Source organism: Protopterus annectens, chromosome 6.part0 (genome assembly GCF_019279795.1).
Source record: "Protopterus annectens isolate FY-2018-M chromosome 6.part0, PAN1.0, whole genome shotgun sequence".
NCBI classification, from domain to species: Eukaryota; Metazoa; Chordata; order Ceratodontiformes; family Protopteridae; genus Protopterus; species Protopterus annectens.
Window position 1 is genome coordinate 682017369 of NC_056737.1, and position 26018 is coordinate 682043386.

A 26018-nucleotide genomic window follows, 5' to 3' on the forward strand; every position below is an offset into this window, starting at 1 on the left:
TCAAATGTGCTTCAACAGATTGTCATCTGCTTTCCTGCGCATGTACCTGAACCACAATAATCTGTTCTCTTTGTCTTTGCAACTGGAGCTACATGGGTTACTACTCTGATGTCATCATTTCTTCATCTGTCCCACAGTGTGCATCCTAGCACCCATCTCAGGCACTATATCTCTATAACTCCTAACTTTCTCAACTGCTCTGCCTTCACTCTCTAGGTTTCTGTATCTTACTGTAGTACAGGTTGCACCACTGTTTTGTGCATCTTCCTTTTCAGCTTCTTTGGCATTCTTTGTTCATACACTACACCTGACACTCTGTACTAGTTGGCTGCAGTCCCTCTGATTCTATCTTTGACCTCCTCATTCAGACTTCCCTTCTCCTCAACCATCCCTCCTTGATATTTGAAGCTGTTAACCTCTTCCACTGTTTTCCCTTCTGTCTCAGTTATCATCTTCTTCTGAGTCTCCCATTTGCTGTCATGACAACTGTCTTATCTGTAGTCAGTTTCATCCTATGTGCCTTCAGTTTTGCATTCTACGCCTCTATCATTTTCTGAAGTTCTTGTTCCGAGTCTGCTTGCAATGTTACATTGTCTGCATACAGCAACTTTGTTAATTTATCCCTTCTGACCTTTTTGGTAAAGTAGTCACCACCAGTATGAATGGCAGTGGGTTCAGGGCTGAATCCTGATGCACACTAATTTGCACTGGGAACCCCTCTGTGAGTCTGAACACTGCTCGTACTTGTGTCATTGGGTCCTTGTATATAGCCTACACTAATTCTAGCACTGCTTCTGGGTAATTCAAATCATAGCAGGACTGTCCAAATCAGCATTCTTGGAACCTTGTCATATTCTTTCACCATGTCTAGGAATGTCCATTTAGACTTTTCCTCACCTCTAGCTTCTCAAATATCTGTTTCACTGCAAACATCAGGCCAGTTTTGCCTCATCCTAAACTGAATCTGAATTGCTCATCTCCCATCTTACTTTCCACTGCTCTGTGTATTCATTTCTCAGTCACCTTCTCCAGCACTTTCATGCAGTGTGATAGGTTTTTGATACCTCTACACTGCCCACAGTTGTGAACATCTCCTTTGTTCTTGTACAATGGCACTAGAATGTTTATTCTTCAGTCATCTTGGATATGCCTTTCTCTCCATACTGCTATGTGTACCGGCTGGAACCATGTCTCCCCTAACACAACCAGCATCTTGATCATATCTGTCATGACCTCATCTGAGCAAGCTGCTTCCACTGACATCAGTTTCCTTAATGCTGTTCTTACTTTTTCTAGAGTTGATTCTTCCTCTTTCATTGTAGGTTGTAACTGGGGCAGGCTAACTTCTGTTGGGCTTTCTTCATTCAATAGCTACTAGAAGTACTCTTTCCATCTGCCTTTAATGTCATGTAGACTGGAGAGTTGTTGGCATACCTTATGAAAGATGTCTGGTGACTATCTTCTTTATCTTTCTGTCTTTGCCTTGCAATTTGACAGAGTTTCTTTGTGCCATTTGCTGAGTCATTTTCCAGAAGCTGGTAGAGTGCCTCTAATGCTTTCTTTTCTATTGCAACTGCTCTAGTAATCTTTCTGTTAACCAACCAGAATTCTTTCTTAGCCTGGTCTGCCTTTTCTGTCTCCCATTTTTTACTTCCTTCTCTTGATAACTTCCTGGACGTCTACGTTCTACCACTAGCTTTCCTTATGTACCTTATTTCCATACCTGGCTTAACTGCATATCTGTTCTACTGTCTTCACACATGCAGTTTTTGAGATTCTGCCATTCCTCTTCTTCAGCTCCACCTATTTCCCCTATATCTGTCTATATGTGTCAAAACAGATTCCCATTAAATAAGAGGGGAATGTGGACATTTTAAATGCATAGAGCTTAAAAAAGTGATTGCCTTAAGCCTTTCTTTGCCTGAAGGATATACATATTTGCACTGTTACTGAAACTCGCTTTAAAGATATTAATCCAGTGCTTAATATACTTGGGTTCGTCTGTGTTTTTTTATGTAAACCTAACATAATAAATGGTGTCCCATCACTTTTATGAAATTACTAAAAGCAAGGCCAGTGGAAAAATTTTATAAACAGACCTTAACTCAGTTCAACTTTTATTATAGCACCTCTTTATAAAACAGATACAATATGAGCAAGAACATGTTTAAAGTTAAGAAGAATAGTTAAGCATATTACATACAAACAATGAGAGAAGGTAAATCAGAATTAAACATTGATGGTAGGGATGCAGCCTATAAAGATTTTTTTCTGGACTATGCAGAAATCTGAATGATTGCCTGGTAATTCAGTAAACACTGTACAAACTCAGGTACTCTGTTAAGCAGCACAAAAAAGTACCAGAGTTTGTTAAAATGCCATCACAGACTGACGTTTTTTTTTTCAGAGAAGCATCATTAACCTGATGTGGTAAAGTCCAAGACTGGCAAAAGATGACGTTTCATTGCCCACTGACATGACCATCACAAAACAGAATAGAGGAGGCTGAACAGCAGGCAAAAATGAGAAGAAGGTGGGTAGAAGAGGGTTAGGGTGGAGCAAGGGGTGAGGCTTCAGTCCTGTTTTTGCCACAGAAAGAAGTGGTAACCTAACTTGTGGGTATTACAGAATGTCTTCAGTCTTTACTGGAAATCATGGAAACTACCTTAAGAGACTACTACAGTAAAAAAGGGGAAGTAAAAAAGGAATGACATTCTTATGGGAAATTTCAATATTCCAAACAGTCAGTAAACTAATTATCATATCCAGTGCCAATGAGTCCCCAGCTATTACTGGGTTTGTTAATCAAAATAACCTAGAACAAATCTGTTATAGTCCTGTCATAAGGAGTACTATATTTATTATATTTACATCACACTGAAAATTTTGGTCAGGTCTCGTGACAGATATGTTTGAAACATAAATATTAAGAAATTAAACCTCAAGACACCTGAAAATAAATTGTTTCCGTGTTTAGAGCTTTTCCTTTTCCCATGTATTAAAGAATTTAGAGAAAAAAAAAATCTTGTGACTGCTAAAGTTTTACAGCTTTGAAAGCTCTAACTAATTTAGCATTGTCACAGGGAGAAGTGGGAAGTACAAACAGGTTTAAACCTTCTAGTCTGGATGGATCTTCCTCAGAATCTATCTGCTTATATGACTTTATGACTGCTCCTTTGTACTTTTGGATTTGAAGAAGAAAGTAACATGTTCAGCATAACCCACAAAAACAGCAAGGCAGAATACAAACATGTATCCAAAACAAATTTGCCTCATGAGCATGCAGAGAAAAGTCAACACCAAGTACAAGTAAAATAAAATTATTGTATTTTTTATTGAATAAAAATAGTTAAGCACTTTCATCTGTAATAATAAGCAGACTTCAGAACTAAATAATCAACTCAAAATATTCTTAATGTATAAAAAAATCACATTACATGTGGCTAAAATCATCCTATTAAAATGAGTATCCGATTAAAGTACCATCCAGTTAAAATATGTACATGGAGCTACTTAGCAACAGCAGGGACAGTTAAAAAGCTATTAATGTAGTAATATATTATATTATATTATATTTATATTATATTATATTGTATTATATTATATTACACCAATAACCCACGCCTGGGTGTGGGTAATGCTGGATTTACCCATGGTTGGCGTGGTTTGGTCACGAGGACGAAGCCCGAGTGGCCAAACAAAGCCAACCGTGGGTAAATCCAGCATTACCCACACCCAGAAGTGGGTTATTGCTATTATACAATGACATTATTTAAGAAAAAAATAATTACTTTTCTTAAATAATGGCATTGTATAATGCCTCCTTGCTGCCCTTCTGCAGCTGTCTGGTATTCTGCTGCAGTTCTGATGTACTGCGCATGTGTATGCCTACGCAGTACATGAGAACTGTGGGCAAAAGCAACGGAGAAATCAAGATCTCTGTTGCTTTTTACAAACTGTTTTCGCTATGTTAAATGGGTTTAACATAGCGAGACAGCTTTAAAAAAAGCAACGGAGAATCTCCGTTGCTTTTTTTAAAGCTGTCTCGGTATGTTAAACCCATTTAACATAGCAAGACAGTTTTGAAAAAGCAACAGAGAAAGCAAGATCTCCATTGCTTTTTACAAACTGTCTCGCTGTGTTAAAGGAGTTTAACATAGAGGGACAGCTTTAAAAAAGCAACGGAGAATCTCCGTTGCTTTTTTTAAAGCTGTCTCGCTATGTTAAACTCGTTTAACATAGCGAAACAGTGTGAAAAAAGAGTTATAGTAATGGAAAAAGTCCGGGCGACTGGACCTTTTTCCATTACTATAACTCTGATTTACAATGTGCACGCTGACCAATCAGTGTGCACATTTTTGAATATTAATGGGGGGCAGTTGTATAATATATTATATATAGCATAGGTGAACGTGTGTGGCAATCTTACTGCTGCCTTCCTGCAACTGATAAATAACCTTCAGGTAGTCAACAAATGTTCATTAGTCTGCCGAGAGACAATAATGAAAGCACCACTGGACTGCAGAGTTGGGGGGAGGGGAAACAAAATGACTATCAATTGCCCATTGCAAACTGGAACAGCAAATAAAATCACACAAAATGTATTCAATAAGTAATTAGTAAATTATGCCCAAGGTGAAAGGGAAAGGGACATATCAGCTTAAATGATCTAACCCCACCACATGTAGGATAATGGCATTCAAGATGTCAAGACCTAGAAACCAAACATCTACAGTCTCACCTGTTACAAAATTTTGGAATGAGCTTTAATTAAAGAGTACTTCTAAAATAAATGGTTTCTGATTTGATTATGCAACCCTTACTATATACTGCAGGGTGGAATGTTTATTCACCCACATGCCCATGTTCAGAGTGTGTAGCTGAAAGCAAAGAGTAAACACAAGCCTGTCCTGGCAATTTCTGATTGAAGGCTTATAGTGCATGCATATCTGAACTGCTTCTTACTGAAGTTGGTGCGCCTTGTTTGCTGTGGCATAGACTGGATTCGGGCCTGCTGGCTCTAGCTTTGTTTGTGTAACTTGAGCACTAATCCAGGCATTCTCTAAAGTATTCAATTGTATTTATTACTGCTTGGTAGTAACTTGATTAAAGTTTAGCTGTCATTCTAAGTCTTTTGGATTAAGCACTTGGGCTTCAGACCAGTTGTTTTACATTAGTAAGGTTTGTGGCATGCACTGTGGTGGCAGGACAGGTAGCTTTCATCCTTCTAAGTTGGGAACTGCTGATTGAGAGCCCAGTGTCTGTTATTCTTAAAGTGTATTAGTTCTGGTTTAGGCACTTGGGCTTCAGGCCAGTTATTTTACATTAAGAAGGTTTGTGGTCTGCACTCTTATGGGAGAAGAGGCTGGACTCTGCCCTTCTGAGCTGGGAATTTCTGGTTAAAGGTTTATAGTGCCTGAATATTTGAACTGTATCTTACTGAAATTGGTACACCTTGTTTGCTGTAGCATAGACTAGATCCAGGCCTGCTGAATATAGCTTTGTTTATATGCTTGTTGTTTGTTTGCTTGTTATTTCCCTGGAACGCTAATTCCACCTAATACGCGGCTTCTCAGTGCTTCTGTGGCTCACTAGTGATATCTGCATTGCTTACTGTACTTATTTCCTTGTTTCACTTGAAAGAAAGTTACTGTTTGTCGTTTTGCATTTAAGTTACCTGTAACACATTGCACTTAAGTTACCTGGCACTTGCTCACTAAAGCAATTATATAAGTCAGCACTAAAAATTAAAAGCACTACACCCTCACTCCCCACTGGCCCTGGTTTTCAATTATTAAGGAATTCCCAATATTATTCTAGCATGTCCAAAGGTCAGTTGTCAATCTCCTCTCTGGTCCAGCTGGTGAATCTGGGAATCTTGAGGCAATGTTACAACTGCCTCATGTACACAGACAACCCTCTCCTCCTCCCAACAAATTCCAACACATGTGAGAGATGCAACCATATAGCCAAACTGGAGGCTAAGCTCTCTCAACTCAGTACTGGCATAACCAGTCAGGAGGAGAAGGAAACCATACTCACTACAATTCCAGTCTCACATAGACCTACCACGACAGCAAACCAAACACATAATCACACAAAACATACTCGGAGGCTCTAAATAAAGATCTGCTGAAGCAGCAGAGACCTCCAAAGCAGACACCCAAGCAGCCGCTACCCCAAAACAAAACACGTGCAACACATATCTCACAAAGCCAGAGTGCCAAACAGTCACAGCCCTTAAGACTAAACAACACACCTGATACACTTGTAATAGGTGACTCTATCGTCAGGCACACTGACGTCCCGCTCACCAGGCTGAACAAGGAGAGGGTCACGGTGAGCAGCCTGTCGGGTGCTAGGATCCGCCACATAACACAAGCACTCAGGTCACGCCAAGGCAAGTACAAATATGACTCAGTCATTGTCCATGCTGGTGTGAATGACCTGAGACGTACCTCCCTGGACTACATGAAAAGAGACATAAAGGAGCTCTCTGAACATGTAGCCCAGGCTGGTATGACCCTGACCTTGAGTAGCATCTTACCCTCACCAAGAATGATGCCACAATATGAAGACAAGATGATCAATTTCAACAATTGGCTTAAGTACTGGTGTCATTCAAAGGGGATCCAATGCCTGTCAGCTTGGGATGATATGCTCGACAAGCCACGATGCTTCGCTAGGGACAGCTTGCACCTGTCACCCCTGGGCTTTCGGATATTGGCAAAGGCTCTTGCTACCCCCATAGTGCCTTTTAGGCAAGGCTCAAAAGACAAACCCACCTCCATAGGTATCACAAGGGATAAGAAACTAAGAGTAATGCTACTCAACGCCAGAAGTCTAAACCTCAAGATGCACGCACTGAAACTCTCCTTAGCATGGAGAACATCGATATCTGTGCAGTAACAGAAACCTGGTTCAGGGCTCCCGAGAGCACCCCAGCACTACCAGGTTATACCTCATACCATGCTTTTCAGCCCCAAAACTTGGACCGAACCACAAAAGGATGGGGAGTATCGATATTCATCAAAGATACCCACACCTCCAGGTTGGTGACAAAGCACGAAGCATCAGAGACTATCCATGTGCAACTAACAGTGGGTAAAACTGCCTTCCAGTTTATAGCCTGCTACAGACCACCCTCCCAAAACCAGGAACCCCACTCGGCCTTCCTGAGAACACTGGAAAATATGAAGGTCTCTCCAAACACCATTATATTGGGCGACTTCAACTACCCAAACATAGACTGGGAGCATTACTCTAGCTCCAACACCCTAGCCCAAAGGTTCCTAGAATTTATAAACTCAAATGCTATGGAACAACTTGTTACCACTCCCACAAGAGGGGAAAACATACTGGACCTGATCATCACCAACATGGGGACTCTATGCTCCAGACCAGAAGTGTATCCCTCACTGGTAAGATCAGACCATAAACTAATCTCACTGGATATTCACATCCCGACCCCACCCCCTGCCCAGAAAACCACAGTGAAAAACTTCTAAAGCAAATTTTACACTCCTCAAAACTGAGGTGGAATCCTTCAAAGCCCCCGGGCCTGTGGAAAATACAGCCCAGACCGCAGAATCCTTTATAAACGCATTCTATGAACACCTTCAGGAATGCATGGATCATGCGATCCCAAATAAAACCAAGACCCAATCCTCCAAAGGCAGACGTCCTGTCTGGTGGACCCCAGCCATAAACAAACTATACAATAGAAGGAGGAAGCTACTAAATGATAAAGCAAAATCCCAAAAAGGGAAGGCATCGCTGATCAGTATTAGCAAAAAACTACGGGCACACATAAAATTGTCTAAGGCCAGCTTCGAGAGAAAAATTGCACAGGACACTAAGGATAATCACAAGGCTTTCTTTTGTTATGTTAGGAACCTGGGTGGTAATTCCCAGATATGCTCAGAATTAGTCCAAAATGACAAAAAATACACCGAACCCACAGACATTGCCAACATCCTAGCTGACAGGTTCAGCGCAAACTTCTCCCTCCCACCAAAAGGGCAAATATCTATCCCAGCAGAGTGCTGCCCCTGACATCTCAGATGCTCAGGTAAGAGCCGCCTCTCCAAAGCAAAAACACAGCATCAATGGGACCAGATGGTGTCCCGGCTGCGCCCTACATGAACTCCAAGAAGAGCTAAACCCAAACATAAAACTACTGTTCAATCTCAGCCTTACTACAGGATATGTGCCCAAAGAGTGGCGTACAGCAACAGTGGTCCCTCTCCATAAAGGTGGTGCCTCAACGGATCCTGGAAACTATCGCCCCATAAGCCTGACTAGCTTGGTCTGCAAAGCTATGGAAAGGATCATCATGGACCTCATAAATAAAGATATTGGGGACCTACAAACACTGGATCCTACCCAGTTCGGCTTTGTTAAGGGCAGATCCTGCCTCTTAAACCTGGTTGATTTCTTTGAAACAGTCGCCAAGGCCATTGACGAGGGAAAGGTGGTCCACACAGCCTACCTGGACCTCGCAAAGCCTTCGATACAATACCCCACTTGGGCATTATAGATAAGCTCACCAGCTTAAATATAAACCCCTATGTCACTAGATGGATTGCAAACTGGCTCAAGGACAGAACCCACATGGTTAGAATTGCTGGAGCCATGTCAGACTCCAAACCAGTTACAAGTGGTGTCCCACAAGGCTCAGTCCTGGGACCTCTCTTGTTCGGTATATATTTCTCGGAGGTACAGGCCAACACGGAAGGACTGTGGCTGACCAAGTTCGCAGATGACTGCAAACTGGGTGCCATAATCGACTCTCCAGCCGACACAAGCATCCTCCAAAAGGGCCTCATAGAAACAGACAACTGGTGCCAGAGCCATGGCCTCAAGCTAAATGCCAAAAAGTGTATAGTCATCCCCTTTGGCAAAAACAAAGTGCCCACAAATTACCACATAGGTGGAAATCCATTAAGTACAGAAGAAGTAATTAGGGACCTGGGGACCCAGGTTGATAGCAATCTCTCATTTGACAACCAAGTGGCCAAAGTGGTTAGAAAAACATTTTATATAGCCCAGCTAATCATGAAGGGATTCACATCTAGATCAGGGGAGGTCATTGTGCCTCTTTACTCATCCCTCATCAGGCCCATAATTGAGTACAATGCCCCTTTTGGGATGTACCTTACCAGACACCTGCAGCAACTGGAAAGACCCCAAAAGTACCTCACCAAGAGGATCAAAGGGCTCAAACAGATGCCATATGCTGCCCTGTTAAAGAAACTCCAGCTCTACTCAGTGGCATACCGCCTGTTCAGAGGAGATCTGTGCCTGACATATAAAGCCATGTCCAACCCGGAATTAATGGACATGCTGCACCTCAGAAAATCCAAATCCCATCAAGCTACGCGCTCGAGAGACTTGAACCTCAGCACTGAAATAAATAGGACATGCTGGAGGGACAGATTCATAACCCAGAGGCTCCCTTCACTCTGGAATAAAATCCCAGTCCAGGTTAGGCAGAGTCCCTCATTGACTCTCTTCAAGAGGAATCTTGATGAGTGGATGGGAGATTGTAGGTTTACCCCGGGTATCACATCTGTGTCACTGTTAGATAGAGGCATAGTATACTAACCTCGAAAAAGGGCATAGCAAAATAAATTTAAAATGGGTGGCGAAAGCCAAACACATTCTGGCTAGGCTTATAAATGCCCTAGGGCAGATAGCCTAGTATGAACCTATGAACCTATGACAAGCTACCATTGTGATGACTGTGGTGATTTTCAACATCTTCTACTACTGTAGGGCTATCCAGAGTGTACAGAGTTATCCTAGAATTTTGGAAAATCCATATGCCTTGGAATCATGGCTGTCAGCCTCTGAGCATTAAGAATCATAGCACTGGCATTTAAAAATTCTAGCAGGGGGTCACAAGGAGAAGCACTTTCTCATTTTTCCCAAAATTAGTTATTTATATATAGAGCTTATATAGTTAGTGGTAGGGAGTTTTTCAATAGGTTCAGTTTATTTATTTAATAAGGCATGTAGCCATAAACAGGTCTGTCTTTATGAGGAGCAGCAGTAAATCTAGGAAGAGCAAGTCTCCATTTGAGGTTGCAAACCATAGCACTATGCCTAAATCATAGCAGTTGATAGGTGTCCTTTGATAAGTATGTCCCTAACCTGGAGACAAGCCTGGAGAGGACCTAATAATACACTGTGATACAGGAAACTGGTGACTATAACAGATGGCTATAGGCTTGGGGACCATGTGATACAAGCCCAAATGAATGGTATACAATATGAGATTCAATGTATAAAATAATATGTAGAAAGAAGAATATCTTAAGGTATAAGTCTGAAATTGTTATTACAATGATTACATTTTAAGCAATTTAAAAGATACTTCTTTTAAGAATGTAAGTTACCCTTACTTTTATTTTCTTTTTACTAAATCAGTCTTTATTATAATTGCAGAAGTGATTGACTAAATGTAGCTGCATATTTGCAAATTCATCATTATCACAAGTGTTAGAAATAAAGCTCTCTTTCACAATGTTTAAGAATTAATCAACGTATTTTTCTCATGCTGCCTCAGCAAAATATTCATTTTACTCCCAGACTCTGTGATTCATTAGATGATGATAGCTGGAAATACACTTCTGTCTGTTCAGGTGCTACTGATTTTTGTGGTTTGTTTGATTTTTGTAGATTCAACCAGCACTACCAAAGTGTATGCAAATGCTCAGACCATGACTCAGATTTTTCTGGAATGTATCGTAAGGAGCTAAGCATTCTTCAATACTAGCTCAAACTTGGTCTGTATTACAATTGCTGCAACATGTTTCTGGGTGTATCACTGTGATGACATAAGGAATGTCAATATTCTTTAAAGTGGTATATAAAAAAACATACTTCTTTGGAAAGATGTGTCCATAAGTAGAAAAAGCCAACCTTTTAATACAAATCATATTGTGTTTTCATACGGTTTTGTGTGGAACCAACATCTATGAATTACTATTTGCTTAAGTCACTCGACTGCTAATGTGATTGTATAAACTTGGCAAATGTTAGTGATGACTGAAATTCATCTAAGTATATAATTATCAGTTTGTTTTACCAAGACGTAAACTACAGTAACAGAGCAACATGTGATGTGTTAAATAGTGATTTTGTTTATACAAAGGCTACCTAAATGCTGAATAGGTTAGGAAAAATTTATAACAACTGAATGATGATTTTAAAATAGCCCCATTTTGAAAGCATAAGACCCATAATTGTAAGTACTCCAAATGTAAAAAATAAAGTGTGACTGACAAGGACATAAAGCAAATCTTGAAACTCACAGTAATAACATTAATGTGCTTTTGCAGGGATGTGGGCAGCTGCCTACTGAGACTGTTTTCCTTGAAGAAAGGGAAACACTCCAAAATACTGCAACTACAGATTTAGTGTGCAATCAACTTTGAGGTTATTGTCTCACTTTTAAGAGGCTCTCAGATGCAGGCCTTAGAATTTCAGCAGGAACACATTTAAAATATGTGATTGCTAGAAATATAATGCAACTTTTTGCTAGATAATTTTGCTGTTTTACTCACAATACAACACAGCAAAAGATAGGATTATGGCAATATCACAGAACCCTCAGACATCAAGTCAAATATTATCCTAACACCTGAAGGATGAGTAAGAGGGGACTTCTATGTGTGGTTAACCCCCAGCATTATAAACCATTGCAACAAAAAAAGGCAAACTCTGGTCTACCACCAGGACCACAAACGAGCTTCTGGACTGGATGTTGTTTGCAAAACTGTGGCACAAGTGCCAAAATAAATAAATGAATAAATAAGTAAATAATGAAATTAAACTTGGAAAACAGGCTTCTTTCATGGTGAATAAGTGGCCAAATAAGGTAATCTTGGAAAATTCTGAACAAAAATCAATTTCTTAATTGGCCACTCTTACTGTGAATACCATTTCTCACCAGATATTCAATTCTCCAATTATCTGACTCCTGTCATTCTTGCAAATGCACTTGATAACTATTTTGCTTGCATCACTGAGATAGTCTGGTCCATCAATGTAATCTAAGACCTTTTGATTGAGACTAGCTGGACAAATGAGTCTTCCAGCAGATTTATTTGATGTTGGGGTGAAAACTTTCACAGTCTAGGGGACCTCCTTCAGGCACCTTCTCTATTCTGTCTCTGAAGTTGAAGACCTTGGAAAAGTTATACAATAATCAACTATTTTCATCCAAATGTCTTCCATTAATCAGTCATCAACCAGATGACAGGTAATCACTCAGCTATGGTTCTTGACACTATGCACATTAATCAGGGGCCACTAAGTTTCAAAAGTGACTTAATTCTAAGTTTTTCTTTCACTAATACCATGTTGAAAAGAACAATAATGGCTTTATGCCAAGTTAGTCTTTCACTAATGTCACACTTAAAACATTAATAATATATTAAAGAATTCACCCACCTCTAGCAGATATTGGGCTGATGGACATTCTACTGTGTTCCTTGAAACATGCTTATATATCCTCATGTCAGCTTTTTGTTGATCACAAACACAACAAAATAAAACATTCAGATGAAGCCCAGTTTACTTAGCTTATTAACCCCCCCCAAAGAAAAACTGCAAATATTTGGTTCACTCAGTAAAATTGACATCATGTTCAAATAATTCCACTAAATTTTATTTACTTGTGTTATTAATAGATACTTTGTAGCTGACAAACTTGAAAGCATAATTAAAAACAGGACAGCAGGAACCTCTCCTGCCATCTTGATATTCATTACTGAGACAACAAGGATAAAAGAGCTTGACAGAACTTTAACAGACCAGGTATTTTGCCATGGGGGTGTGTTCCTCTCCATTGCTCCTACTGGACTGTAGCTCAGGAGAGAAAAGAGCATGGTCAGTATTCATAGTCATTGCACAAATGTATTACAGCTATCTGCTCTGTCCAAGAATGAGTGTAGCTAAGCCACAATTCATAGAGATCACTTAAGTTATCATGTTATGACCGTGAATCAGTATAAGCAAATAAGGTCATATTGAAATGTAAATGAGAAATGATGTAAAACAGCAAATGCTAACGAAGTATTCTTTTGCCCACCTGCAATTCATAGTAATTTTTTGCCTTTCCACACCATCTGAATTTTCACTGGAAAAAGTGGAGTCACGTCTATTCTATCTACTTTGCAAACCTCAAAGATGCTGTAACTTAATATTAGCTTAGCTGTTTCTCTTGATGACCCCATAAAAATGATATGAGTTGTCCTTTTTCTGCCTTGATCCCTTGTTCTGTATCATTACAGCACATCAAATGCCACAGTATTACACAAAAAACTCAAACAGTCGAACAATACCCAGTGGTGGCTTCTGATACACAATGAAAGCATGCCTAACATCCTCAGAAAAAAAAAAGAGTTATATGACACAAACTCCATAATTCATTCATAATAGTCAAGAAAGCAGTTTGTTAACAAGTCTGTCTTTTACTACTACCCATACCACTTCCTCGTAGTTATAATACTGTCAAATCTCATTCATCAGTGACAATCTGGAATCTCCCAGTAAAGATGCATGTTGAGCCAGCAAAATATCCTTGTCACTTCCATACTTCTGAATTAAATTACTTCATTTCTACCATGTACTACTTTTACCATCCAGAAGAGACTTCCATTGAGGCTGGTAATGCACCATATTGTACTAGAGCTTCTTTGTGTCCAAATAACCATCGGAAAGGTCCCGTACCATATTTTAACTAGAAAAAGAACTCCCTCTGTGCAACAAGAAAGCCACACCACCTAGCTATAGGAACTAGAATCACCCAGACTTAAACCCAATACCATTTTCCTAAATGATCTAAACTATCCAACTATAGACTGGGAAAAATACACCACCACTAGTGCACAAGCACAGAGATTCCTGAACTTTGTCAATATAGTTCCCTGGAACAATTAGTAAGAGTACCCACTAGGGAGAATATTACCTTGGATCATGTCCTTACTAATATGGGAGCATCTTGCATCATCCCTTGTGTATATTTCTAACTTCTTAGGTCTGACCATAAAGGTATTTCCTTCAAAATAAAACTGAAACTAGAGATCACGTCTACCCAAGACAACTTTAGAAATTTCTTTAAGACAAAATGCCTACTCTTAAATGATACATTAGCAAGCTTCAAATCCCCATCAATCCTAGTTAGCTCCATTTAATACTCAGAAACCACCACACTATACCATCACATAAGCAGCTGCAGAGATGCAGCTGGACCCAGAAGGAACAAGTACAAGGCAAACTCCAGAAAACCCACATGGTAGAACCATAACGTGAACAAGCTTTATAACAAAAGGATAAGAATTTTGACCAAAAGTAAGAACAATAATTCCAAGAATGGTAGAGCACTTGTCACTGAAATAAACAAATCAGGAGCTTAATAAAATCCACCAAACCAAAGTTTGAGGCTAAAATAACCATCAAAGCCAAAGTGAATCACAAAACATTTTTTAAATTATGTTCATAATCTCAAATGTGCAACATAGCAATGTGCAGAGCTGATTGTGAATGATTTTACCTACACCGAGGCTGAATATATAGTGAACTTACTGGCTGATAAATTTAGCTCTTACTTTACCCCTCTCTCCCCTCTGTCTGTTCCTCATGATAAACCTGAAACTGACTCATCTCCAGCTATCACACAAGACCAAGACTAAAAATGCTATCAAAATCTAAAAATACTGCATCAGTGGGTCCTGACAATATCCCTGGATACATCTGAAATAACATGAAGCATGATTTAGCCATACCCCTAACAGCACTGTTCAATCTCAGCCTTCATACAGGTTTTATACCAAGTGAATGGAGAACTTATACAGTCATTCCCCTGCATAAGGGAGGACCTTCCACAGATCCAGGTAATTACAGACCAATAAGTCTGACCAGGCTCATATGCAAGCCATTGAAAGACTTTTCATGGATCTAATCAATTAGGGCATAGGGAACTTCAGAACACTGGACCTGTCTCTGTTTAAATTCATCAGGTGCAGGTCATGTTTACTCAACCTTGTGGATTTTTTTTGAAAAGGACACCAAAGCAATGGAAGAAGACAAAACGGTACATACCACATACCTTGACCTTGCCAAAGCTTTTGACACAATTCCTCACTCAGGCATAGAAAAAAATCTAAATAGACTGGGAATAAAAACCTTTGTCACCCTTGGGATTGCCAACAGATTCACAGATAGGATGAAGGAAATCAATATAGAGAAAGTTATCTATAAAAATAGACCAGTCACCAATGGAGTCCCCCAGGGCTCTGTGCTGTGACCTCTCCACTGAGATGAACAGAGGAGGGATACTGACTACAACTCTGATCTGTGATATATAACAATAAGTATCCCGTTTTCTTGCTTATTTTTACTAGTTATTGTTTGTTCTTACCATTTATTGTACTTTTTTATTGTCTGCTGCCTACTTTTTACTGTATTTTATTGCTATAAACTAATCTGCACTGTTGTACTGCAATTGTCTGCCTCACTGGGCCTGTTAAATCACTTTTGTTACTGCCTCACTGTTTGTAAAGCTTTTTTAGCTAGTTTCACTGTGTGAAAGGTATTAATCGGAAATGTTCTGCATTTGTTAAGCATCTGTTTGTTGTTCTGATTTTCCTGCCAAGGAGTGTATCATATAACTGATTTGTTTGCAGTTAAAAGCATTCTCCAGAGTCTCCTTGCTCCTTTTTCTCTTTAAAACTTTCATTTAGTGTCTCACTGCTGTTTTTCTGCTATGATAAACATTTTTGTAGTGTTTTTTGCCTAAATTAGTGTAGCTAGTAGCTGTAGAATTTGTTTGTTTGTAGTGGCTGTTTGTTCTGTGCATATTTTCCAGGCCATCTTGGATTACCAGAAGCCATTCCTCACTTTAGTGAGAGTATTGTGTTGATTGGCCACTGGCGAGTAAAGGTTGGCTGGTCTAAGGCTTGGAGTAAGCACCTCATTGGTTCTTTTGAGTTTTTTTAAGTTGTTTCAGGTGTGAACCTTCCTTTACTTAAGCCCTGTCTTTGAGAGGGTTTCTGCTTATTCACACTGAGCTGAACGGAGGAGGGGCACTGATCACAACTCTGATCTGTGATATATAACAATACATATCCTGTCTGTTTTCTTGCTTATTTTTACTAGTTATTGCTTATTCCTACCATTTATTGCACTTTTTATTGTCTGCTGCCTACTTTTTATTGCACTCTTTGTTGTCTGCTGCCTACATTTTACTGTATTTTATTGCTATAAACTAGTCTGCACTGTTGTACTGCAATTGTCTGCCTTACTGGGCCTGTTAAATCACCTTTGTTACTGCCTCACTGTTTGTAAAGCTTTTTAGCTAGTTTCACTGTGTGAATGGTATTAACTAGAAATTTTCTCCATTTGTTAAGCATTTGTTTGTTGTTCTGATTTTCCTGCCAAGGAGTGTATCATATAACTGATTTGTTTGTAGTTAAAGCATTCTCTAGAGTCTCCTTGCTCCTTTTTCTGCTTAAAACTTTTATTTAGTGTCTCACTGCTGTTTTTCTGCTGTGATAAACATTTATGTAGTGTTTTGTGCATAAAATAGTGTAGCTAGTAGCTGTAGCATAGTTTCCCATCCTCCCTTCTTATTGTTGTTTTGTTCTTAAACTTGGTGGCTTTGCAGTTGCTTGCCCCTACTGTAAATTTGATCTGGGACACTCCTACCAGTCCAGTCTCATTAGCTCATTCCACCTAATACAGAAAGAACATTTGGGGAAGGCCAACCCCCTTAGTTTCTTAACCTTGAAGTATCTTCTGTTGCTCCTTTCTCCCTTTCCACTTTAATAAAACAAACAAAAAAACACTTTATTCAGATGCTTTTACAGTATTTGCGTTTCCTCCTACTATATTCTTCATCTTGATTTTTCTGATACTTGTTCTCTAAAGTATTCAATTGCATATTTTCTGCTGCATTTATTACTGCTTGTTTTTAGCCTGTTTAAATTGTGTTATTCTAAGCCTCTTAGTTTTGGTTAAAGCACTTAGGCTTTAGGCTTACCCCTTAGCTCTCCCTGGCCTCTCTCCCTCAGATTCTAACAAATATGGATGGACAGTTTCCTATGATTTCTCCTGCCAGCCTGGTTGATATGGGCATCCTGAGACAGTGTAGCAACTGCCTCCTGTACATGGACAGCCATCTACTACTACCACCTAGGAACACAATTTGTGAGAGATGCAATTACATTAAGAACCTAGAGTCTATGCTCTCTCCCTCACAAACCAGTATATCTAGCACTGAGAAGGTTGTCAACACAATCACTACACCTCAAACACCACCCACAACTGCAAAACACACACACCCACATATGTGGAGGTTCTCAACAAAAACAAACCCAAACAAAGGAGACCTCAGAGGCAAAAACACACATGAACTCCACAATCCTCAACACCACATACCACTTATAGTCCACACATCTGTGTCTTGCAACCACTAAGGCCTAACCATAAACCCAACAAATTAATCATAGGAGACTCCATTGTGAGACACACAGATGTGCCTTTCACCAGGCTGGATAAGGAGAAAGTCACGGTTAGTTGTCTCAAAAGAAAAAACACAAAAAGCACAAACCAAGTCAAGTAAACAGGAGCAGGAAACCAGTAAATAATCCACAGAATCCACAAAATAGCGTAATACAGACTTTAATATCCGCTTTCGTCCAGAGACTTCTTCAGAATGATAAAACAGTTAAAATCACTGACATTATATACCCTATCAATTAACCACTCAAATAAAAATAATCAATCAATCAATCGATGAAAGCCTCATTAAAAACAGCCACAATTGTTATTTAAACAGAGAGGAGGTAGTAACAGTATATTTATCAATACTCAACCCGTTGTTTTTTTTATGTTTAGGATAAAAAAAGGATAGGATTTTTAGGATATTAAAGTCTGTATTACGCTATTTTGTGGATTCTGTGGATTATTTACTGGTTTCCTGCTCCTGTTTACTTGACACGGTTAGTTGTCTGTCAGGTGCCAGAATCTGCCATATAACACACGCACTCAAGTCTCTCAACAACAGGTACTGTTATGACTCTGTCATAGTCCATGTTTGGGTGAACTACTTGAGATATATCTCCCTGGACTATATGAAGAGAGACGTAATTGAGCTCATTGAATATTTGTCACAGGCAGGTATGTCCCTAGCCTTAAGCAGCATTCTACCATCACCCAGAATGATGCCTCAGTACAAACAGAAAATTATTGACTTTAACAACTGGCTTAGTTTCTGGTGTCATTCCAGGGGGATCCAGTACCTGACAACCTGGGAAGATATGATTGACAAACCATGATGCTTTGCTAGAAATGGCCTGCATCTGTCTCACTTGGGTTTCAGGCTTCTGGTAAAGGCCCTTGCCTCCCACATAGTGCCTTTTTTAGGAAAAGCCATGACGTCGATACAACCAACATAAAAATGTCAACAAAATGCAAATTAAAGGTCATGCTGCTAAATGCTAGGAGTCTAAGCATGAAACCACACTCATTGCAAGCATTCTTAACCCTGGAAGATGCTGACATTTGTGCAGTCACAGAAACCTGGTTCAAAGCTGCAGAGAGCACCCCAGCCTTACCTGGTTACTCATCCTATCATACATTCAGACCCCAAACTGTGGGCAGCAAAGACAAAGGAGGCAGGGTTTCAATATATATTAAAAACATACACACCTCCAGGCTGGTCAAAAAGTAAGATGCACAGGAGACACTCCAGGTGCAGTTAACCATTGACAAGACCCTTATTCAAATCATAGCTAGCTACAGGCCCCCAAATTTGACTCAAGATGCCCACTCCACCTATCTGGACCTCTTTGAATCTATCAAGATTCAACCCTTTACCCTGATCCTGGGCAACTTTAACTACCCAACCATAGATTGGAAAAACTATTCATTCCAGAACACAAATGCCAAGAGATTCCTTGATTTTATCAATGCAAATGCCATGGAACAGCTAGTCAATATCCCTGCAAGAGGTGATAATATCTTGGACTTGGTATTAACCAGCATGAGCAACCACTGCTGCACCCTACAGTATCATTCTCGCTCGTAAGATCTGACCACAAAGCGGTCACTTTCAAAGCCAGCATCACTCCTGACCCCCCTCTAGCTAGGGTCAAACAAAAAAACTTCTCCAAATCTGCTTACAACCTCCTGAGGGATGGTATAAAACAGCTTCACAGCCCCCTCCCCCTCAGTAGGAACTGGCACCAATATCCAAAACTACTCCAAAGTACTATACAAGCATTTATATAGATGCATGGAATCAGGAATACCTGACAGGACAAAATCACACTCCGCAAGGAAGAGTAAACCAGTCTGGTGGACATCTGTAATACATAAACTATATAACAAAAGGAAATAAATTGCTGTCCAGGACCAAGAAGAAGTAGGTGCCCAGTTAGAAGCAATCTCTCCTTAGCCTGAACAAGCAAATAAGAGCACTAGTGAAATCCTCTAAAGCAAACTTCGAGTCCAAATTGGCCACATCTACTAGAGACAATCATAAGGCCTTCTTCACATATGTCTGCAATCTCTAAGGAAGCACCCAGATCGGTTCAGAATTGGTGGTCAAGGACACCACATACACAAATGTACCAGTACCGGCCCCCCTCCCCTTATCTCTAGGGAACAGGTCATCACTGCCCTCTCAAAGGCAGAAAATACAGCCTCCATGGGAACCGATAACATCCCAGGCTGCATCCTACATGAACACAGGCATGAACCTGAAGCACCATTAGGCACCATATTCAACCAAAGCCTGAGTACCAGCTTTGTCCCAGCCATGTGGAAGACAGCCACTGTTATCCCTTTACACAAAAACGGAGCATCCACTGCTCCAGGAAATTATAGACCCATCAGTATAACTAGCCTGATTTGCATGACCATGGAATGGATTATCATGGGCCTCATTACCAGGGACATTGGCAACCTCCAAACACTCGACCCCACAGAGTTTGGCTTTGTCAAGGGGCATGTCATGTCTGTTAAATCTGGTTGACTTCTTTGAGACAGTCACCAAAGCCATGGACACTGCCTACCTTGACCTGGCCAAAGCCTTCGACACTATTCCCCACTTGGGCATAATAGATAAACTCTGTCAACTAGGCATCAATCCATACATTACCAGATGGCTAGCAAACTGCCTCACTGATAGAACCCACTTAATCAAAATAGGGGAAGCCACTTCAAGCAGTAGAAATGAGTGGCGTACCCCAGGGATTGGTCTTGGGAACTCTGTTATTTGAGATGTACTTCTCTGAGGTGCAAGCCAAAACCAGTGGGCTATGGCTGACCAAGTCTGCAGACAACTGCAAGTTGGACGTGGTCATCAATTCCCCAAGTGACGTGGATGTCCTCCAAGAGGGTCTCACCCAAACAAATGACTGGTGCCAGAAACATGGCCTCAAGCTGAATGCCAAAAAATGCATCATCATTCCCTTTGGGGACAGTGACATCCCCACATATTATCACATTAATAACAATGTCGTAAGCGAGTAATCAGTCGTGAGGGATTTGGGCACCCAGGTTGAAAGCAACCTGACTTTTGACCACCATGTTGCTTCCTTTGTATGGAAAGCTTTCTACATGATCCACCTCATATATAAGGGTATCTCATCCAGGGACAAGGAGGTCATAACAACCCTGTATTCTTTCCTTATAAGACCCATTATTGAGCACAATGCCCCCTTTGGCATGTACCTCACAAAGCACATGCAGCAGCTGGAGAGACCGCAGAGGTTCCTCACCAGGAGAATCCAGGGCTTCAAACATCTACCCTACACAGATAGGCTAAAAACCCTGTCCCTCTACTCAGTTGCATACAGACTCCTCAGGGGTGACCTCCTTCTGGCATACAAAGCAATCTCAGACCCCAACTTGATGGGACTGCTGCATATTCACAAGTCAAGCTCCACTCGAGTAACCCGCATGCAAACCTCAACCTGGACTATGACATCACTAGGACTTGCTGGCAGGACAGATGTGTACCAGAAACTCCCCCATCTGTGGAATAGACTCCCTCCCCACATCAAGCAGAGTACCTCATTATCTCTTTTTAAGCTCAACCTGGATAACTGGATGGGAAACAGAAAATACACCCCTGGGATTCCACCTGTGTCCCTGCTGGACAAGGGCTTTGGGTGCTGACTTATCTAAACATGGGCTAAACTCTTGGCTATGCTTATAAGGGCCTCAGGGCCAATAGCTTAGTAACTTCCTATTATCCTATGATCCTGTTTGGCATCTACTTATCTGAAGTAAAAGCCAATACCTAGGGGCTCTGGCTGTCTAAGTTTGCGGTTTGCAGATGACTGCAAGCTAGGAGCAGTTACTGAATCCCCAAATGACTTAGCCATCCTGCAGGGAGGTTTGTCCCAAATAAATAACTGGTGCCAAAATCATAAAATGAAACTAAATGCCAAAAAATGAATTACTTTATTCTTTAGGAAGTCATCTACTCAGGGGAACTACCACATTGACACTACATCTCTAAGATCTGACCAACTTGTTTGGGATTTGGAAACTAATGTGGACAGTGATTTAACTTTTGACCAACATGAGTCCATTGTTGTAAGAAAGCACTTCTATAATGCACAGCTTATAAACAAAGGGATTATGTCTAGATCTTGGGATGTTATTGTCCACTTTTACTCAGCCCTCATTATGCCAGTCATTGAATATAATGCACCCTTTGGAATGCATTTACCAGGACACATGCAATAATTGAAACAACCACAGAGATACCTTACTAAAAGAATGCAAGGCCTAAACAACATGTACTACATAGACTAACTCAAAGCCCTGTCTCTACAGTCATCTTTCTACAGACTGCTAAGAGTTGAATTGTGTCTGGCTTAGAACGCATCATCCAACCCAATACCTTGGGATTTTCTGCACATCAGCAAGTCAAATGGCATCATAAATACTTGGTCTAGGGGTCTAAACCTCTTCTGCAACATAATCCAAATGGTTTGGAGTTGATAGGTATATCTTACCGACTCCTCATCCTCATAAAACAAAGTTCATCCCTGACCATATTCAACTGCAACTTAGATTAATGGATGGGAAACAAAACATTTACTCCAGGACTGCCCCCTGTACTACTAATTGACAGAGGCAGCTCTTAAATGCTTTATCCCATGCATGGCTCCCCTCAAATACTTTATGGCATGATCCTTGTTATTCTCATTCGGGGGAATATATAATTATCAGACAATGGGATGGGTAAAGCCATTGTCTAACCAAATGCAACAGGTTAATTTGAACACAAAAGGAGAATTGGTTAGGCTTAAAATGCCCCTAAAGGGCAGCTAGCCTAGTACTTACCCATGAACCTATGAATCTATGTATGCACATTCACTAAAAGACACTAAAGTCATTGATAATTAATAATTTCCATTAATACTGTAATGATTTCCCATTTACAAATGACAGCTTACAGTATTCACCAAAGCCATTGTAATATGCCTATAATATGAATAAAAGAAACATTTCATGAACTGAACTCAATAATCTTAATTTTTTTTAACTGTTTCACATTAATTTCCAATACTTCTATTTTTCTTACTTTAAAATGTCAGTGGTTTTCCAAGTAATTTGCTGCTTAACTCAAGTAATCCCAAGGTCATATGAATCTCTTAATTACTTACGTTCAGAGTCCTTTATGTGTTTTCTATGCAAATTGCACCTTTTTATTGTTTATCTCTATGAATCGCAGTAATAAAACACCTTATGCACATAATTGGTCTCCCTGTTTGTACACACGTAACACTTATCTACAGCTACTTTCCACTTTTGCCATAAGTAGGCATGTTTATTAAAACACCTATGCATTTTCTTAGTCAGTGTGAATTACTTCCACTGACTATATTTGCATATAGATATAGTGCTACTCTTTGCAGATTACCACTATGAAAGTCCAAAACCTGGGACTGTGAATACCAGCCCACATCTTCCAATATCTTCCATGAACCTAACAGTCAAGGATCTTTTACCTTGTTAACAATGGCTTTCATTTCTTTGTAAACCTGTTCTTTCCTATTTTCTTATCCAGAACTTTCTCTAAAGAATAACTCATGACTTCCTTCCTTGCAGGCTGAAAGTTCATTTTCTGTTTTGTAATAATAGCTTTTACAGTCATAATCATCAAAAATTTTAGTGAGACATTCTCATTCTTGGTCCAAGCCTTGCCAGGAAAACTCCATTGAACTTGGCCACAGTTCATTACAAATTCCCTGAAATTCCAGTTGAAAACTCTATACTTAGTAGAATTATAGAAAATATGGACCCAAGATTCTGGGCTCTAGACATCCAACATTAAGGACCACCTCCTGGGGAAATGTCCGTCCAGTCAAATGGGAATTCAAAAGCCTTTGTGGAGGCACTTCATTGCAAAGACACAAAACCTTCTGGATTCAATAGCATATCTTTGAAGCATTTGCAAGGGACTCCACTGTTCTGCAAAGATGTCAGTCCTCAACTTCCTCAGTCAAGCTGTTCTAAGGGAATCCTCCTCATCTTTTTGTAAGCTTAGCAACTATGTATGTGTGTCACTAACTAAATGTAGTACACAAGTGACGTGATTATGCTCTAAATTAAAAAAAAAAGACAGATTTGTTAAGCACTGCTCTGACGTGACAAATGTGCTTAACAAAGTTTTAAGGGCACTCTATTGAAATGTCAGAACTCAAAATCCAGAGTGCTGATAAGACAAAAAAAAAGATAAAAAACAATGGAAATGAGTGGATCTCAAAAATTGCTCTTCTTTAAACTTCTTTTTGTGGGGGGGGGGGAGATGCCCTGCACCACTCCATGTGGGGGGCAAGGCTCCCACACCCCTTGAACTTATATATACTAACTCCAAGGTTACCATACTTCAGAGAAAAAGTAATATTCTGAGAAATGCAATTTTGGACTAAGTATATGTAAGTGTGCTCTTTTGGCCATTCAGTCTCTGTACTACTGATTCCTGACATTTCAAATGGTTACCAGTTCTAAGATCTTCTCAGTACCATTAAGCTCTAATCTCCCATTAGAGGATAATAGGAACCAGTAGCAACCATCATAGATCAATATTGAGAAGCTAAAGCAGCTTTAACAAAAAAAGTCTGGCAGTGTGAAGTGTCTACTGTGTGAGTGTGTGTGCATGTGTGTGTGAGTGTGTGTGTGTGTGTGTGTGTGTGTGTGTGTGTGTGTGTGTGTGTGTGTGTGTGTGTGTGTGTGCATGTGTGTGACAGCATGAAGTGTAGAACAGCTTTTAAAGCCACTGACACCTAACTTGTGTCCACCCTCTGTGACGGAACTAAATGCTTTCTGGCTTTAAATGCTACAAAATATTTCATGTCCCTATACTATCAAAAATATTTTGGGGCAGCTAACGTTCCATGTACTATAAAAATTATTATCATGCCTCTCTTATCATTTTTGAGTGGTTATATATTCTCAACGTGGATGTCAAGATTCACTTTTTGTGCTTCCTTTTCTTCTAGTCTGTCTCAAACATAATGAAGCTTGGTTTTAATTGGACACCCGCTTATAATTGTCTATTTTCAGATATATTACTCCCTACTCAAGCCTTCTTTAAAAAACAGTCCATTCATGACTCTTTTCAGGAGGGATTGTAATCTACATTAATTTATACCATTTTGCAGTAAATTGCCTATAGTATGAGCACTGACCCTGGGAACAGGAATCTTTCATTGTTAATAAATCCAATTTTCATCATACACTATATCACATTTGGCCAAGCTGCTGAAACTGGTGTATACCTCTCAGCGGATTCGCTATACAATCTCGAAGTAATGAAATGTCGAATTTCAGTATTTCAAGACTGAATAGTCGAAAACCCACATACACGAAAACCCAAAATCACGAATATCACAACCGCGACCATTCACACGCACACACAAACCAAGACATAATCACTCACACATACACCTACCTAACTAAACAAACATAACAACACACAGAAACACACCTAACCTACCTATAAGCAGGGGGGCAAGCCCCCCTTCACCCCCGTACTTATATATTCTAACTCTGAGGTTGCACTAAACACACAAACACACAAAAAACACCACCGCACACACTCACACACACTAAAATCCCTACCCAATATCCTCAAACGCACAACACTTACCTGAAACCCCAGATAAATCCACAAACTGCACCACATGTAATGAACGTGATACCATGATAGTGACGGATTCGACATTTGCAGATTCGACACTTCTGCATTCGGCATAGTGTAGTTTCGAGTAACTGCACTTTCCACTATTTGGTCTCGACATACTGAAATTCAAGATTTCAGTACGTCGAGATTGCCTACTGTATCCCTCTTAGCTTATTCACTACATATTAGGACCAAATTTCTTTACAATGAGCATCATCTCTCTGAGTAGCTCTTTATATAAGAGAGATGATAGCAGCAATCCTGACTAGTCCTTCCAGTTGCATCTCCCATCCATTGCTTTTAGGAGAGCTTCAAAGATATTGACTCCATGGGAACTATGTGGAGAGATTTGTAAGCTAGATTAGTCAGGGGACATTTAAGTTAGTGCAGGAATTTTTTTTTCAAATTCCATTTATGTCATCAGAGAAATTTTACAGGTATCATAGAATGTCTTTTTTTGTGCCATTTGGTAAACTGCTTCACACAGTTGCATCTAAACCTTCAAGTTGTGGTGATGACATAGCCCTTTTCAGGTCAGACAACTTGAGACCCTCATTTATGCACTAAATCAGGATTTGAACCTAGCCAGCAACAGATTTGATGGAAAAAAAAAACTTCCTGATAATTATCTCCATCAAAATAGAAACAATGTTTGTAGCAGCCTTATCATTGAAATAGAAACAATGTTTGTAGCACCCTTAGGTTCATAGGTAGGCACTAGGCTATCTGCCCAAAGGCATTTATAAGCCTAGCCAGAATGTGTTGGCTTTCACCACCCCTTAGATTAGTTCCCTGTGCC